The following is a 15147-nucleotide window of genomic DNA, read 5'->3' as shown; positions in this document are numbered from 1 at the left end:
CCACCTTTGAAAACTCACTCTTGTATTCATAAGATATGTTACAAGAATGAAACTTCTCTCGAGAGGGGAAGATTATCCCTCTTACAATTGAGAATAGGAAGAGTAGAGAAGAAAAATAACAATCTTTTTTTGTTGTTCAATAAAAAAGAATAAGACATCCCATTTTATAATAGATGGGATGATTAATTAGCCGTTGTCATAATAATTATAAAATCAACCAAATAGTGACAAATAAATCAATTAATTAATGGCTGAGTTGTCAGCCAATTAATGATTGATAAATTAGCCAAATAAGTGCTGATTTTATAATTAATTAATGATTAGCCAAATAATAATTTCTAGTTGGATAAAGATTAAATTCCAACTAGGCAATTTTCCTTATCTTCAATACTCCCCCTCAAGTTTGGCGAATAGATATCTATGGAGCCTAACTTGATGAGGACATTCTGCATGTGATTAACTGTAGTTCCCTTGGTAAAGATATCTGCAAGTTGCTCATGACTTCGCACATAAGGAGTAACTATAGTTTTGTCTTGGACCTTTTGACGAACAAAGTGGCAATCAACTTCGATGTGTTTGGTTCGCTCATGAAACACCGGATTTGAAGCAATGTGGATGGCTGATTGGTTGTCACAATATAGTTTGATGGGAGTTGTGACTATAAAACCCAGCTCTTCAACTAAAGCCTTCAACCAAACTATTTCACTGGTTGCAGTTGCCATAGCCCTATATTCTGCTTCTGCGCTTGATCTGGACACCACTGATTGCTTCTTGCTTTTCCAAGATATTAGATTTCCTCCAATGAACATGCAATATCCAGTAGTTGATTTTCTATCTTGAGTGTCTCCAGCCCAGTCTGCATCACAATAGCCTATAATCTCTGAACTATTATTGTTCTTCATACAAATTCCTCTTCCTGGAGATCCCTTGAGATATCTTAGGATCCTTTCAATTGCCTTCCAATGGCTCATCTTGGGTGCGTGCATATGTTGGCTGATTTGACTAACTGCATATGCAATATCTGGTCTAGTAATAGTCAAGTAGATAAGTTTGCCAACCAACCTTTGGTATCTCTGTATGTCAACAAAGGGTTCATCTTTATCTTTTCCTTCATCATATGTAGAGAATGGACTATTGGTTGGTTTTGCTCCTAGCTTACCTGTCTCCTGTAAAAGATCAAGAGTATATTTTCTTTGGGATAGAACTAGCCCTTTAGAAGAATAGGCTAATTCTATACCTAAAAAATATTTTAATTTTCCTAAATCTTTAATTTCAAATTTTGACATTAAAAAATTTCTAGCTTGATTAATATAGTTCATGCTACTTCCAGTAATAATTATGTCATCTACATAGATAAGAACTATAGTAGTTTCCTTATCATTAGTTTTAATAAAAAGAGAAGAATCACTATTACATTTTTTGAAATTAAGACTAATGAGTGCAGAACTTAATTTTGCATACCAAGCTCGAGAAGATTGTTTCAACCCGTAGATAGCCTTTCTTAGTCGGCATACCTTTCCTTCTTCTCTCGGATGGTACCCTTGAGGTAATTGCATATATACCTCATCTTCTAGCTCCCCTGAAGAAAAGCATTTTTGACATCCATTTGGTACATTGGCCAATTCTTGTTAGTGGCCAATGATAAAAGAACTCTTATAGTGTTCATCTTAGCCACGGGAGCAAATGTTTCCATATAATCAACTCCGTAAGTTTGAGTGTAACCCTTGGCTACCAGTCTAGCTTTAAAGCGATCTATTGAACCATCGCTCTTATGCTTGACTTTGTATATCCACTTACACCCTACTGCCTTTTTGTCCTTGGGTAAAGTTGTAATTTCCCAAGTTTTATTTTTCATGAGGGCATTTAGTTCTTCCTGCATTGCTTTTTGCCATTCTGGATGTTCATTTGCCTCATTAAAATTTTTTGGTTCCTGTATTTGATCAATGCCACTCAAGAATACTTGATGACTTAAGGAAATATTATTAGTAGTATAATAATTAGCAATTGGATGAGATATAACTTTGAGATTATAATAATCTACCCATTTAGATGGAGGAAGCCTTTGCCTTGTTGATCTTCTAAGGGACGGTAAAGATGGTGAACTACTAGTTTCATTTTCTGATAAAGGTGAGACAGTTTGAGATTGATCTTCCCTTTGCTCAATTCTTGTTTCAATCTCTGAAGGGCTAGGTTCATCATCTTCTCTTTGCTCATTAGTGACATGTCCTCCTTCTTCAGAGTTTGGAGTGATTTCATTCTCACTTGATTGTAGAGGAAGAATGGTTAACTCTTGTGGAGTATATAGGAACATTTGTAAATCCTTCTTTTCCTGTTCCTTTTCCTTTTCTTGACCTGCAAAGTAAAACTCATTTTCTACAAATATCACATCCTTCGATGTGTATACCTTATTAGTGACAGGATCAAAACATATATATCCTTTCTGAAATGAACCATATCCTATAAAAACACAACGCCTACCCTTCTTATCAAGTTTATCCCTAAATTGTTCTGGTACATGTACATAACAAACACAACCAAATATTTTCAAATATGAGATGTCTGGTTTAATGTTGGTAAGTAGTTCCAATGGAGATTTTCCTTTGAGTACTCTAGAGGGTAAATAGTTAATAAGATGGGCAGCCGTACTAACTGCATCACTCCAATAACTTTTTGGAACGTTAGCATGAAACATTATGGTTCTTGCTATTTCTAATAGGTGTCGATTCTTTCTTTCTGCTACGCCATTTTGTTGTGGGGTGTATGGACAGGATGTTTGATGAATAATTCCTCTTTCTTCTAGATAGTTTTTAAATTCATGACTCATATACTCTCCTCCATTATCTGTTCTAAGTATTTTGATGTTAGCATTATATTGTTTAGAAGTATAGTTAAAGAAATATTTAAATGCCTCGAATGCTTGTCCTTTAAATGTAAGCATGTAGATCCAAGTATATCTGGTCACATGATCAATAAAAGATATGAAATATTTAAAACCTCTTCTAGACACAATTGGAGAAGTCCATATATCAGAATGAATAAGATCAAAAGATTTTTCATATTTTGTTTCAGAAATAGGATAGTACATGCGAGTCTCTTTTCCAAAAATACAAGCTTCACAATATTTTTCTTCACAATTTTTAGATGGAAATAATTTTTGTAAAGCTTGTTTATGTGGATGACCTAATCTAGCATGCCATAATAAATAACTATCTTTTTGGCATGTTGTGAGCGCATGATTATTCTGGTCTAAAAAATAAAGATTATTTCTTCTAGATCCTCTACCAATCACCTTGCTCGTTTTGAGATCCTGAAAAGTAACAAAGTTAGGATCAAAAATAACTTTACAATTATGATCTTTAGTGATTTGGCTAATAGATAATAGGTTGGAAGTGAATTGAGGAACATATAAGGCATTACTATTTTTTCCAAAAAAGTCTACCTCTCCTAATTCCTTAATTTTTAAATTATGTCCATTAGCGACTTTTACTGACATATGATTATCCAGTGGTTTGAGATTATTAATTTTATTTTTATCTCTAACCATATGAAAATCACAACCAGAATCAATTAGCCAACTTTGAGAACAAAAAATTTTAGAAGTGTTCAAACAGTTACCTTGATCATTTAAAGATGTTTGTACTTCCTTGAGCAACTTTGAGATGTCATTGATGGCGATTTCCAGTGTTGCAATCTTGGCTGAGTTATGGGATGATTGATCCTTTTTCTTTAAGTGATCAGGTCTTAGGTGGGGATGAAGTCGCCAACATTTTTCCTTTGTATGATTTGGCTTCTTGCAGTATCCACATATATTTTTGGCTTCTTGTACTTTATTCGCCTTTTGTTCTTCTAGGTCTACAGTGAAGACATGACCCTTTGATTGTGAGGCTTCAAGTCTCATGCTTGCCGCAGTTCTTTGAATCATAGCTCTGACCTCTTGATAAGGAGGAAAATTTTTCATCCTCAGAATCTCTTGACGTAGAGGAGCATATGATTCTTCTAGAGACATAAGAAGGCCAAATATCATATCTTCCTCTCTTTGTTGTCGTAAAACTTTTAGATCGGTTGTAATTGGCCTCAGTGTATTGTATTCATTCCATAGATCTTCGTAGTCACCAAATAGTTGGGAAATAATCTTTTCTTCTTTTTTGATATCTGCAATTTGTCTTTTGATCTCGAAAATTCTTCCCAGATTTGATTCTTGTCCATATAGATTACTCATCTGCTCCCAGAGAGCCTTCGATGTTGGAGCGCAAGTAACCATTGTTCTATGAGTTTTATCCATAGAATTTGACAAGAGAATAAATACTTCATCATCCTTCTCTTTCCATGCTTCGAAAGAAAGATCCGACTCATCAGGAGGATCATTTGTAATATACTTCAATAGCTTCCTTGAGTTTAAGGATCTTTTAATATGAGTAGCCCAAGAGAAATAATTAGATGAATTGAGAATGACGGACGAAAAGAAAAATTGCTGAGTTGAACTTGCTTGTAGATCTCCCATCGGAATCAACCTTCCTCCTCTGATACCATGTAGAAAATTTAAGCGTACAAAATAACACACCACCTTTGAAAACTCACTCTTGTATTCATAAGATATGTTACAAGAATGAAACTTCTCTCGAGAGGGGAAGATTATCCCTCTTACAATTGAGAATAGGAAGAGTAGAGAAGAAAAATAACAATCTTTTTTTGTTGTTTTTATAAAAAAGAATAAGACATCCCATTTTATAATAGATGGGATGATTAATTAGCCGTTGTCATAATAATTATAAAATCAACCAAATAGTGACAAATAAATCAATTAATTAATGGCTGAGTTGTCAGCCAATTAATGATTGATAAATTAGCCAAATAAGTGCTGATTTTATAATTAATTAGTGATTAGCCAAATAATAATTTCTAGTTGGATAAAGATTAAATTCCAACTAGGCAATTTTCCTTATCTTCAATAAAACCTTCTACGTCTCTGAGGTTTCCAATATTTTCTGGTATCTCTCCGCTGGTGGAATTCCAGCTTAGATCCAAGAATTGCAGATTTCTGAGATGGACAAAAGATGCCGGTATTTTTCCAGAAATCCGATTGTCATATAGAGATAAATAACGTAGATGGGAGAGATTGCCAAGTTGGTGGGGAATTTCTCCTCCGAAATCACAGTGCGAAAGGTCCAAGCCCTGCAATTGAGTTAAAGATCCAATGGAGCTAGGAATTGGATGGCCATCAAAGTTGTTCCGACTTATATTTAAATACTTCAAATGCTTCAAATCAAACAATGAAGGATGCATCTCGCTTCTTCTGGCAACATGACCATAAATAATTAAAGAGAGGTCAAGTTTGATAACATGACCTGTGATGTTGTTGCATCCTACACGTTCCCAACTGCAACAGTCGACGCCCTCCCATGGAGATAGCCATCTATCGAGGATAGAGAAACCACTTCTCACACTCAGCAGAGCCTTCCTTTCCTCCTCTATGCACAATTGCAAAGATCCAGAAAGAAATAAGAGAGAAATCCAGAAGACATAAAGAAGAAGAAGCTTGAGTATAGTAGCAGTAGTAGCCATGAGATGAGATGTTGCACAAAGAGTTTAGAGTCAGATCAACAAAAACTTTAGAAACATTTTCTCCCTCTCTGCCATATATATTTTAGATAAAATTAATAGAAAATTTATGATCCATAGAAGTGTATTAATTTCTTGCTTGACTGTTTCTGTTGACTTGGAAGACTTGGAAAATAACATTTAATTATCAATTTAATTCAAGATAGTGATCAATCTAAAAGAAAGATAAATGATAAAGAAATTTCCATTACAATAGATATATTGCATAAAGATAATTGTACACTAATTAATGTTAACTTTAGCAATATTTTCTCCTTCTCTCTCTTATATAATTTAGATAAAATTAATAAGAAATTTATTATCTATGGAAGTCACCATTATCATTAATATCATTCTGTTGACTTAGAACACTTGGAAAAAAAAATCTAATAGTTGTTTCACAATTGTCACCATCAGCATTAATTTCTTGCTTATTATTATTGACTTGGAAGACTTGGAAATCAAAAATCTAATAATTGATTCACAATAATGATATATATCATTCTAAGTTTTTTTTTAAAAAAAAAGAAAGATAATTGGTAAACAGACTTCTACCCAAGTAAATATATTATATAAAAATTTAAACAGATAGTAAGTAACTACTAAATGATGCAAGAGAACAAAATTGTACATCATGTTTATCAATAAAATGATACAAGAGGGTATGTTTTATTGAAATTATTAAAATGGTGTGCCTTTTTTTATTAATTATCAAATTTTAAAAGTATTTTTTAAAAATTATTCAAATAAAATATTTTTATATTAAAATGTTAAAATTGTTTAAATACTTTTATTACAGTACTTACAAAAATATTTGAGTGATTTTAATTATATTAAAATAATTTTAATATAAAAATATTATATAAGGAAAACTTTTGATCCAATTGAAAAAATTTGATCAAAATTTATTACATCTAGCAATTACTGAGGATAACTGCTACAACTTATTATTAATATTGAAATAATTTGATCAAAATTTATTATATGTAGTAATCAAGGTGGATAGCTGTCATAATAGTGTTGGAATAAGAATATTTTTAAGATAAAATATAAGATAGATATTTTTTTAATTTTTATCCTAATTTTTTTAAAAAATAAAATAGAAATTTGACAGATTTTAAAATATCCTCGAAGTGGTTGGGTTCTTAGAAAGTCTAGATGTAAATGAAATACTTAATTGATTAGATAAGGGTGAAAGAAAACTAGACTAGTTGCATTTATTAATATTGGTGGTGGGGATAATTAACGGGCGAAAACATTGAGTTAATATTTCATGGCATCATCATAAATTAATGCCTATTCATCGTTAATTAACAAATGCTCCGTCGTTGTAAAGGCAGGGGCGGCTTAAGCCCACGGAGGGCCCTAGGCGAAATTTTTTTAAAAATGATTGTTATTATTTTAAAAAATTTTCTCTCACCCTTTTTTATTCAGACTTGAGACCGACAATAGTGGGTTTAAAAATTTTTTAAAATAAATTAAAATTTTAATTATAATAAATTTTTTATATAAAATTAAATTTTCTTGCTTTTTTAGTTGCAAAATTATTAATTAAATTTTACTCTAATGAACTATCTACCAACAATTAATAATAGAACAGAAATAATTTACCTTAGTAGTCCGTCAAACGATCCACTGCCCGATTCGTCAAAAGACTCGTAGAACAGCTGAATCAAACACAAAAAATTACTATTTAAAAGCTAAATCTAAACAACAATAATATTAGAAAAAGTAAAATAAACTACCGGATCGGCTTGACTGTTTGAGTAAACAGCAATCAGACAAACTGTAAACAGCAATCCGAAGAAGACGACCACAGACCACTCGACCAGAGGGCAGAGGGGCGAGGCCCTCTCGGTTTCACTCGACCAGAGGGCAGAGGGGCGAGTCCCTCTCGGTTTCACTCGACCAGAGGTCCAGAGGGCAGAGGGGCGAGGCGGTTTCGCCGGGAGGAAGACGGTCGAAGATTGAAGAAGAGGGCCAGAGGACTGACCGGCTGAAGGGCGAGCGGCGAGCCTCGCGGTTTCGCCGGCGAGGAAGACGCCAAGACGGCAAGAGGGGCGAGCTTAAAGCCTCGCGGTTTCGCCGGCGAGGAACGGAGGAAGACGGCCAGTCCAGAGGGGCGAGGCGGCAGGAGATCGCTGTTTCGCCGGCGTCGGTGAGGAAAACCCTCAGGGGAGATCGTTGTTTCGCCGGCGTCGGTAAGGAAAAGTGGAAAACCCTCAGGGGATCGCTATTTCGCCGGCGTCGGCAGGAGATCGCTGTTTCGCCGGCGTCGGCAGGAGATGAAGAGTCGACAGTCGGCTGTCGCGAGATTGGCCGTTGGCGTTGAACAAGAACGAAAGAACGGGAGAAGGAGAACGAGGCGAGGAGAAAGAGAACGGGAGAAGGAGACGCGTCGAACGAGGCGAGGGAGATAAAGGGGATATCGGTATTGGGAAGCGGCGAGATTTTCTGAATCCGATTTTAACCATTTATTATTTATTATCTCTAAATAATTTAATAATTTAATTTTTTTTTGGGCCCCTTTTAAACCTGGGCCCTAGGCATAGGCCTTACCCGCCTATGCCCAGAGCCGGGCCTGTGTAAAGGATACAACCCAAAAATACATCAATATCTGCCAAATATAATTAATTTTTAGACTTAAATGGAAAATTATTTTAATAGACATAGTCGAGTTAGTACTAAATAGATTATGATAGATTTATAACAATCGACTTAAATCGTCAATTAAGTGAGTACTTTTAAATTCATATTAGAATAATAAATATAGATAAATATAAATGGGCAAAAAATGGAAAAAAGGCTGTTCTTATTTTTTTTAGAAATATTGTATCCTATTTTCCATTAAAAATACTTTATTTAACAATTATGCCCAAGATAATTACTCTATCTTAGTTAAAATTATTATATAAATATAATTATATTAATATATTCCTTATCAACTCATTAAAATTATTCAAATTTAATTCAAATAATTGTAATTTAAAAAAATATTTTTATATGACAAGATGGTCTTTTAATATATATATTTTTTAAAAAATATGTGTTATTAATCTTTTCAGTAAAAAAAAGAAATCCACTATCTAACGATCCATCCCATAATCATCTATAAAAGGATAAATCGAGAAACTACAATTGACCACTACTGGATAGAATATTATTTCAATTTCATCGAAATTCAATCTTTATCCACTTCAATAAATTTATATTATAATAATCAATTCAACCATGCCTCTGACGTTATTATTCCCTTATGTAAAAAAGTGAAATTCATCATCTCAGCAGTCTCATACGATCGACTTCATTATGAGATAAATTGAAAAATTACAGTTTTATAGAGTGTGGACTGTAGTATGATAATCTCGTGGTCAAGGATAATAGATAAATAAATTTATTAAATGGAAAATTGGACGTGGAATGGCTGACTTTCAAGTAATTTAATTGAATTGAAGTAATAATTTCAAGTAATTTAATTGAAACGTGGGCTTTTTGAGAATGGGTCGTGGGATTAGGAAAGGTGGGCTTTCAGTTGAGTGAGAGTACCTATCGATATGATCGGACAGTTGACGATGGTAGAAGAAGAAGACTCACCACCAAGAAGATGGCAAATTAAAATCAGAGGAAGCATAAACATTTCATATCCAGATCGAGAAAGAATTGAAAGAGTTACCTACCTTCCTGATCAATGTCATCGCAAAGCGCATTTCATTTGATTGGAGAATTCAAAGAGTTAGAGTAGTACAAGTCGAGTGGCCATGTCTCTGAGGAAGAGCAACATTAAATTGGCGATTGTAGTACATTAAAACAGAGCTTCGTCTTTGAGCAATGAACTCGATCTTCGATTAATATCATATACAACTTGAAAAGGGTCGCGAGGCATTTCACCAACTGCTCAGTGTTGAGGTAGCACAATGAAGCCAAACCAGCCTTCGCAAAACACATTGCGAGTTTTTTGTGTGATTCGATGTGAAACTTGACCTGCAAACAGATTTTTGTGGAGAGTAATTAAAATAATTTGCACAATGTTATTGTGCTCAATTTGTGTCACTTACTCCAGTCTTTCAAAAATGTTTTTGCCAGTTGTTACGGGGATAATCCAGAAGGCTCTTGGTCAGACTCGAGTCCAAGTCTGGTCCCACCCCGCGGGTCTAGCCAGCCGAATCTTTGGACTTGATTGGTCAGGTCACTTAATATCGAAGTATACCTATTCGGCCGCCTCGTGGCCGAACCGCCTCACGCGGCCATCACATAGTCGAATCACCCATTCGGCTATTTACTGGCCGAATCGCCCATTCGCCTATTTACTGGCCAAATCGCCCCACGTGGCCATCGCTTGGCCAAATCGTCCATTCGGCTATTTACTAGCCGAATCGCCCCACGCGACCATCGCTTGGCCGAATCGCCCATTCAGGCATGACCTTGCCGAATCGCCTATTCGACCGTGCCTTCGCCAAATCACCCAGTCGGCAGTGCCCTCGCTGAATCACCCATTCTGCAGTGACCTCGCCGAATCACCCATTCGGCAGCGCCCTTATCGAATCGCCCATCAGCCGAATGGCCCATTCGGCCACCCTCTGACCGAATCGGCCAGGTGACCCTTCCTTTTTCACTTAGGATGTGAAGCACTTTTATGCTAAAAGTCTCGCCTCATGTGTCCGATAGCACACCGTATCGACCAAGCACCCTACAGTGCCCTGGTACACCTCATCATGATCTCTGACAAGCTCACGCCTCCATTAATTAATATTGTCTCTCTGTTGTCTGCACGGATGGTGACAAGATAACGCTTTACCGGCGATGGGACAAGGAACTCGATTGTTCCTGCCACCTCATTAATCATGATGGGACATTCTTTAAATGATGACGTGACAGGTATGCACGCTCATCTCCTCCTTAAAACGACCACTCCCTCAGCAGGTAATTGGCTCTCTCTCGACCTCTCTCAGTTTCTATTCTCTTTACGCTCAAGTTCTTCTTTACTATTCATCTTCTTCCTCCCACCATCCCTGACTTGAGCGTCGGAGTGGTCGCGCCAGAGCACCCCTGACCTTCTCGCTGACGTTCTCTGTGCTCGCAGGTTCCTAAGCTCCTGAAGTTTTTTCTGCTTCTCGTCAGCTCCGGCGAAGTTCCAGGCGACCCAGAAGCTGCCACCGCCTTCAGCTCCCCCTACTGTTTCGTTCTACGGTGAGGAAGGTCCGGTGACGTGTCCCGACGCAATTCTCAACCGGAACACTAGTCTTGCAAAGCCCTGGGTGGTTCTGCTGCGAGTTGACCCACCCAGTTGGAACTGGATCTGGCTGACTTGCGCCTGAGCGAAGCTTGACCTGTTGACACCTATAGATACTGGATCGAATTGATGTAGCAAGATAACTATGTAAGGCAAGCATGTTAGGATAACTCAATCAGAAGGCTGAAAAACCTTTTATGCTAGATCTCCAACTATCATTGGAGCAAAGCTAAGTTTAGTTGTTAGGTTTTTCAGGATGTTTCTTCTGCAATTCACTCGCGAGGATGATCCTCTTCCAATTACCATACAACAGAAATTAACAGGATTGCATAACAAGTTTTGCATCTGAGACAATTATAGGACATGGTTGATCTCTTTGCACATGACACTCCTATCGCTTCTATGATATCGAGCTCTTAGGATGATCACTCACTCGTGCACGCGCTTTGTTCATACATTTTGCGTCTGTTTATGTTAACTCAATGGTTCAAATTTCTAGTTGTATCCTAATATTCATGTGAAACTCCATCATAAGAAAATCAAGGCAAATGAAACAGAAATGCTTAGCCTTATTTCTGCCTTTTTTCAGTTAAATATTTCAAGAAGTCAAGTTCTATTACCTTATCATCAAAATGGTTTTGTACCAAGTTGATTCTTCTTGACAATGCATTAGGTTTTTTTGTATTCTGCAGTTGACAAAACAAACCACAGTGCAAGCAACTGGAGTGGCTTCCAACCTAGTGGAGATCATTCAAGGAGCAGGCTTCAAGCTACAAAGCTTAAATCTAAGTTTTGTCGACGAAGAGGATGCTGCTGTTGCTGTCGGTTAATCTTGTAAGTCGATTAATTTTTGTGTTTTTGCCTTTCTATGAAGAATGAATTGGCCAATGCTTATAACCCTTGTTTGCTTGATGAAAAATTTAGCATCCTATTCAGTAATTCTGTTAAGTTTCTTTCCCTAGTCAGTCAGTCAGACCGGCTGAGTCAGTGAAGTCGGATGGACTAGTCAGTCTAGTCTAGTTCAGTCCAATTGAGTAAGTTTTAGTGGCCCAATTTTCTAATGCATTTCGATATTACAATCCAAACAACAGAGGGAGCCATCTTATAATGTTACGAATAGTGAGACAGTAGAACATAGTTGTTAACTTATTCATTTGAAGTTCAGGCAGTAGATGCTGGAGTTTACTCGGTCATAGTTCATATCTTGTTGAAGATCCTCTGCTTTTAATATTTATGCATATGATCAAGTTGTCAACAGAAGCGAGGTGCATCCTTCATTGTTTCATTTGAAGCATTTGAAGTATTTAGATATAAGTGGGAACAACTTTTGATGGCTGTCAAATTCCTGGCTCCATTGGATCTTTAACTCAATTGCAGCACTTGGACCTTTCGCAATGTGATTTCGAGGAGAAATTCCCCACCAACTTGGCAATCTCTCCCATCTACGTTATTTATCTCTATATGATAATCGGATTTCTGGAAAAATACCGGCATCTTTTGTCCATCTCAGAAATCTGCAGTTCCTGTACCTGAGCGGTAATTCCATCAGCGGAGAGATACCAGAAGATATTGGAAATCTCAAAAACATGAAGGCTTGTTCCTCAATGCAAAACCGTCTTGAAGGTGTAATACCGAAAAGCATAGGAAACTTGAGTAAAATGTCAGATCTGGACCTTTCTGGTAATAAAATTGTTGGAGGCTTACCGGAGACTATTGGCAATCTAACTGCATTGCAGAGTTTGGATTTATCAGATAATCAGATTAGTGGAAAGATACCAGATTCAATTGGAAATCTCCACCACTTAGAAGACCTCCTTCTCTATGGCAACAACATAAGTGGATCGATTCCTGATACCTTAGGAAGTCTATGCAACTTGAGTATGGTCGATCTCTCTGATAACAGTATGACAGGGAGAATTGTTGAATTCTTTGAACAACTATCAAGATGCAGAACTAATAAACTTCTTTCCCTTGACTTGTATGACAATCAGTTTAGTGGTCCTTTTCCAAGTCATTTTGAGAGGCTTCAAAGATTAACTTATCTTGACCTTGGTTCCAATCAATTAAGTGGCTCAGTTCCAGCATCCTTGGGGAAATTGTCTGCATTAGAGTTCTTAATCTATCTTCAAACCATTTGGTTGGAGACATCACAGAAGCCCACTTTGCCAATCTCACAAATTTATATTACATGGATATATCTTACAACAACTTGTCGGTCAAAGTGAGCCAAGATTGGCTTCCTCCATTTAAAGCAAGTCAAATCAAATGGGCTCTTGCAACTTGGGACCCAGATTTCCTCCATGGCTGCGGAACCAAACCAGTTTATATAAACTAGACATATCAAATAATGGAATATCAGATGCTTTTCCTGATTGGTTTTGGAGCTTGTGCTTATCGGGCATGTACCTAAATGTTTCTCACAATCATATGAGAGGGATGTTGCCGCGCTCTTTAGAATGCTTCAAGGATGTACAATTTGTTTGATTTAAGTCACAACAACTTTGAAGGCTTCATTCCAAGAATGCAACTTTCAGAGGCATATTTGGACTTTTCTCACAATTCCTTCTCTCGGGCCTATTCCTAGCAGCTTGGCTGATAATGTTAGGTATATGTCTTTGTCAAACAACAAACTGAATGGTAGTATTCCATCCTCCATTTGTACAGCACGTGATCTACAAGTTATCGACCTTGCCAACAATGATTTCTCTGGAACACTCCCAGATTGTTTCAGAAATGATTCCATTTTGGAGGTCATTGACATTTCAAACAACATGTTATCTGGCAGCATCCCTAGAACACTTGGATTTTTACAAAGGTTCCGATCACTGCACTTTCAGTAACAATAGACTCTCTGGCACAATTCCCACAACATTGAAACAGTGCATTGAACTGGTGGTTATTGACTTTAGCTGGAATGAATTGTCTGGTGACATACTCAGTTGGATCGGACCAGAACTGTCATCATTAAGAGTTCTTTCTTTGAGGTCAAATAAGTTCACCGGTAAGATTCCATCAGAACTCTCGTTGATCCCTTCACTCCAAGTCATAGATCTTGCTCACAATCTTTTCTCTGGCTTGTTGCCTCCTAGTTTTGGTAATTTCACTGCTATGATGACAAACCAGAACCATGAAATTCCTTCACCACTAGAAGTTGATTCTCTTTATACAGAGAACCTCATTATAATTGCCAAAGATTCATCACTTGTTTTCACTACTACGCTTTCGCTTGTTATGAGCATTGACCTCTCATATAACAATCTCTCAGGCGTGATTCCTGAAGAGCTAACAAATCTTCATGGCCTCCGCTACCTCAACTTATCTTTCAATTACTTTTCAGGACAAATACCTGAGAAGATTGGTCTTATGGGCCAACTAGAATCACTTGATCTTTCAAAGAACAATTTGTCAGGTAGAATCCCTTTGAGTATCTCTGCGTTAACTTTTCTAGCTGTCTTAAACTTATCCTACAACAATCTTGTTGGGAAAATACCGGTGGGCCCTCAACTTCAAACCTTCACCAACTTATCTTACATGGAGAACCCTGAGCTTTGTGGAGAACCACTTGAAATCAAGTGCCCAGGCAACAACATAGATGAAGAAGAGGAGGACACGCATGAAGATGATGAGCATGGAGGAATTTGGTATTTCATTGGCTTTGCTCCTGGATTTGTGTTTGGCTTCTGGGGATTTATGGGTGCAGTTATGATCAAGAGGAGCACAAGAATCAAATACATCCTACTCATTGACAGGATTTGCAATTGGTTTATGTGTATGTAATCAAAACTTAGCCTTAAATAGGCCTGAACTTATTCTAGAATTTATGTATACAATAAGAGCTTGTAATTTTATGATATTAAGACCAAGGTTGTTGTAATGGATTAAGGTTGACATTAGTATTTAAATTATGTATCATGTATGAATAGTGTGCTTAAGTCAAACCATATTGTTTATCCATATGTTCTTTTTTGAAACATGTGTGCCATATACAAATCAACCTCGATCCCATATATGATTAGATTTTCATACTTGATTTGTGAAACTTCATGTTGTGAACATGTGATCTTCATGTTCAAGTGTTTTTTCTCTACAAAGATAACAAAGTTTATCAGGGATCAACACATCCATTTTTGGGTCAAATATTTGCACTCCCTTTTTAGATTACTCCTCATTAGCATTGATTTTCTTGAGTAATATCAACTGCACTATAATATTTAGTTTACTAGTGTTGAATGCATGCTACATGATCCATGCCAACAGAGGCATAATCAAAAATCAAAATGTTGAATCATGTTGAAGCTTTAGTCTTTAATTAGAATGAT

At 36.6% G+C, this 15147-nt stretch overlaps 1 pseudogene; it reads left to right on the top strand.

The window, feature by feature from the left end:
• Positions 1–5106: 5106 nt before the first annotated feature.
• LOC141816739 (receptor-like protein EIX2) lies at positions 5107–14740 on the top strand (annotated as a pseudogene).
• The last annotated feature ends 407 nt before the right edge of the window (positions 14741–15147 follow it).

The sequence above is a fragment of the Curcuma longa genome, unplaced genomic scaffold (genome assembly GCF_044706935.1).
Source record: "Curcuma longa cultivar G26 ecotype Majalengka, Jawa Barat unplaced genomic scaffold, ITB_CL_G26_1.1 contig_17881, whole genome shotgun sequence".
NCBI lineage: Eukaryota > Viridiplantae > Streptophyta > Magnoliopsida > Zingiberales > Zingiberaceae > Curcuma > Curcuma longa.
The sequence above is the reverse complement of the archived record's forward strand: the minus strand, read 5'-3'. Positions and strand labels throughout refer to the sequence as shown.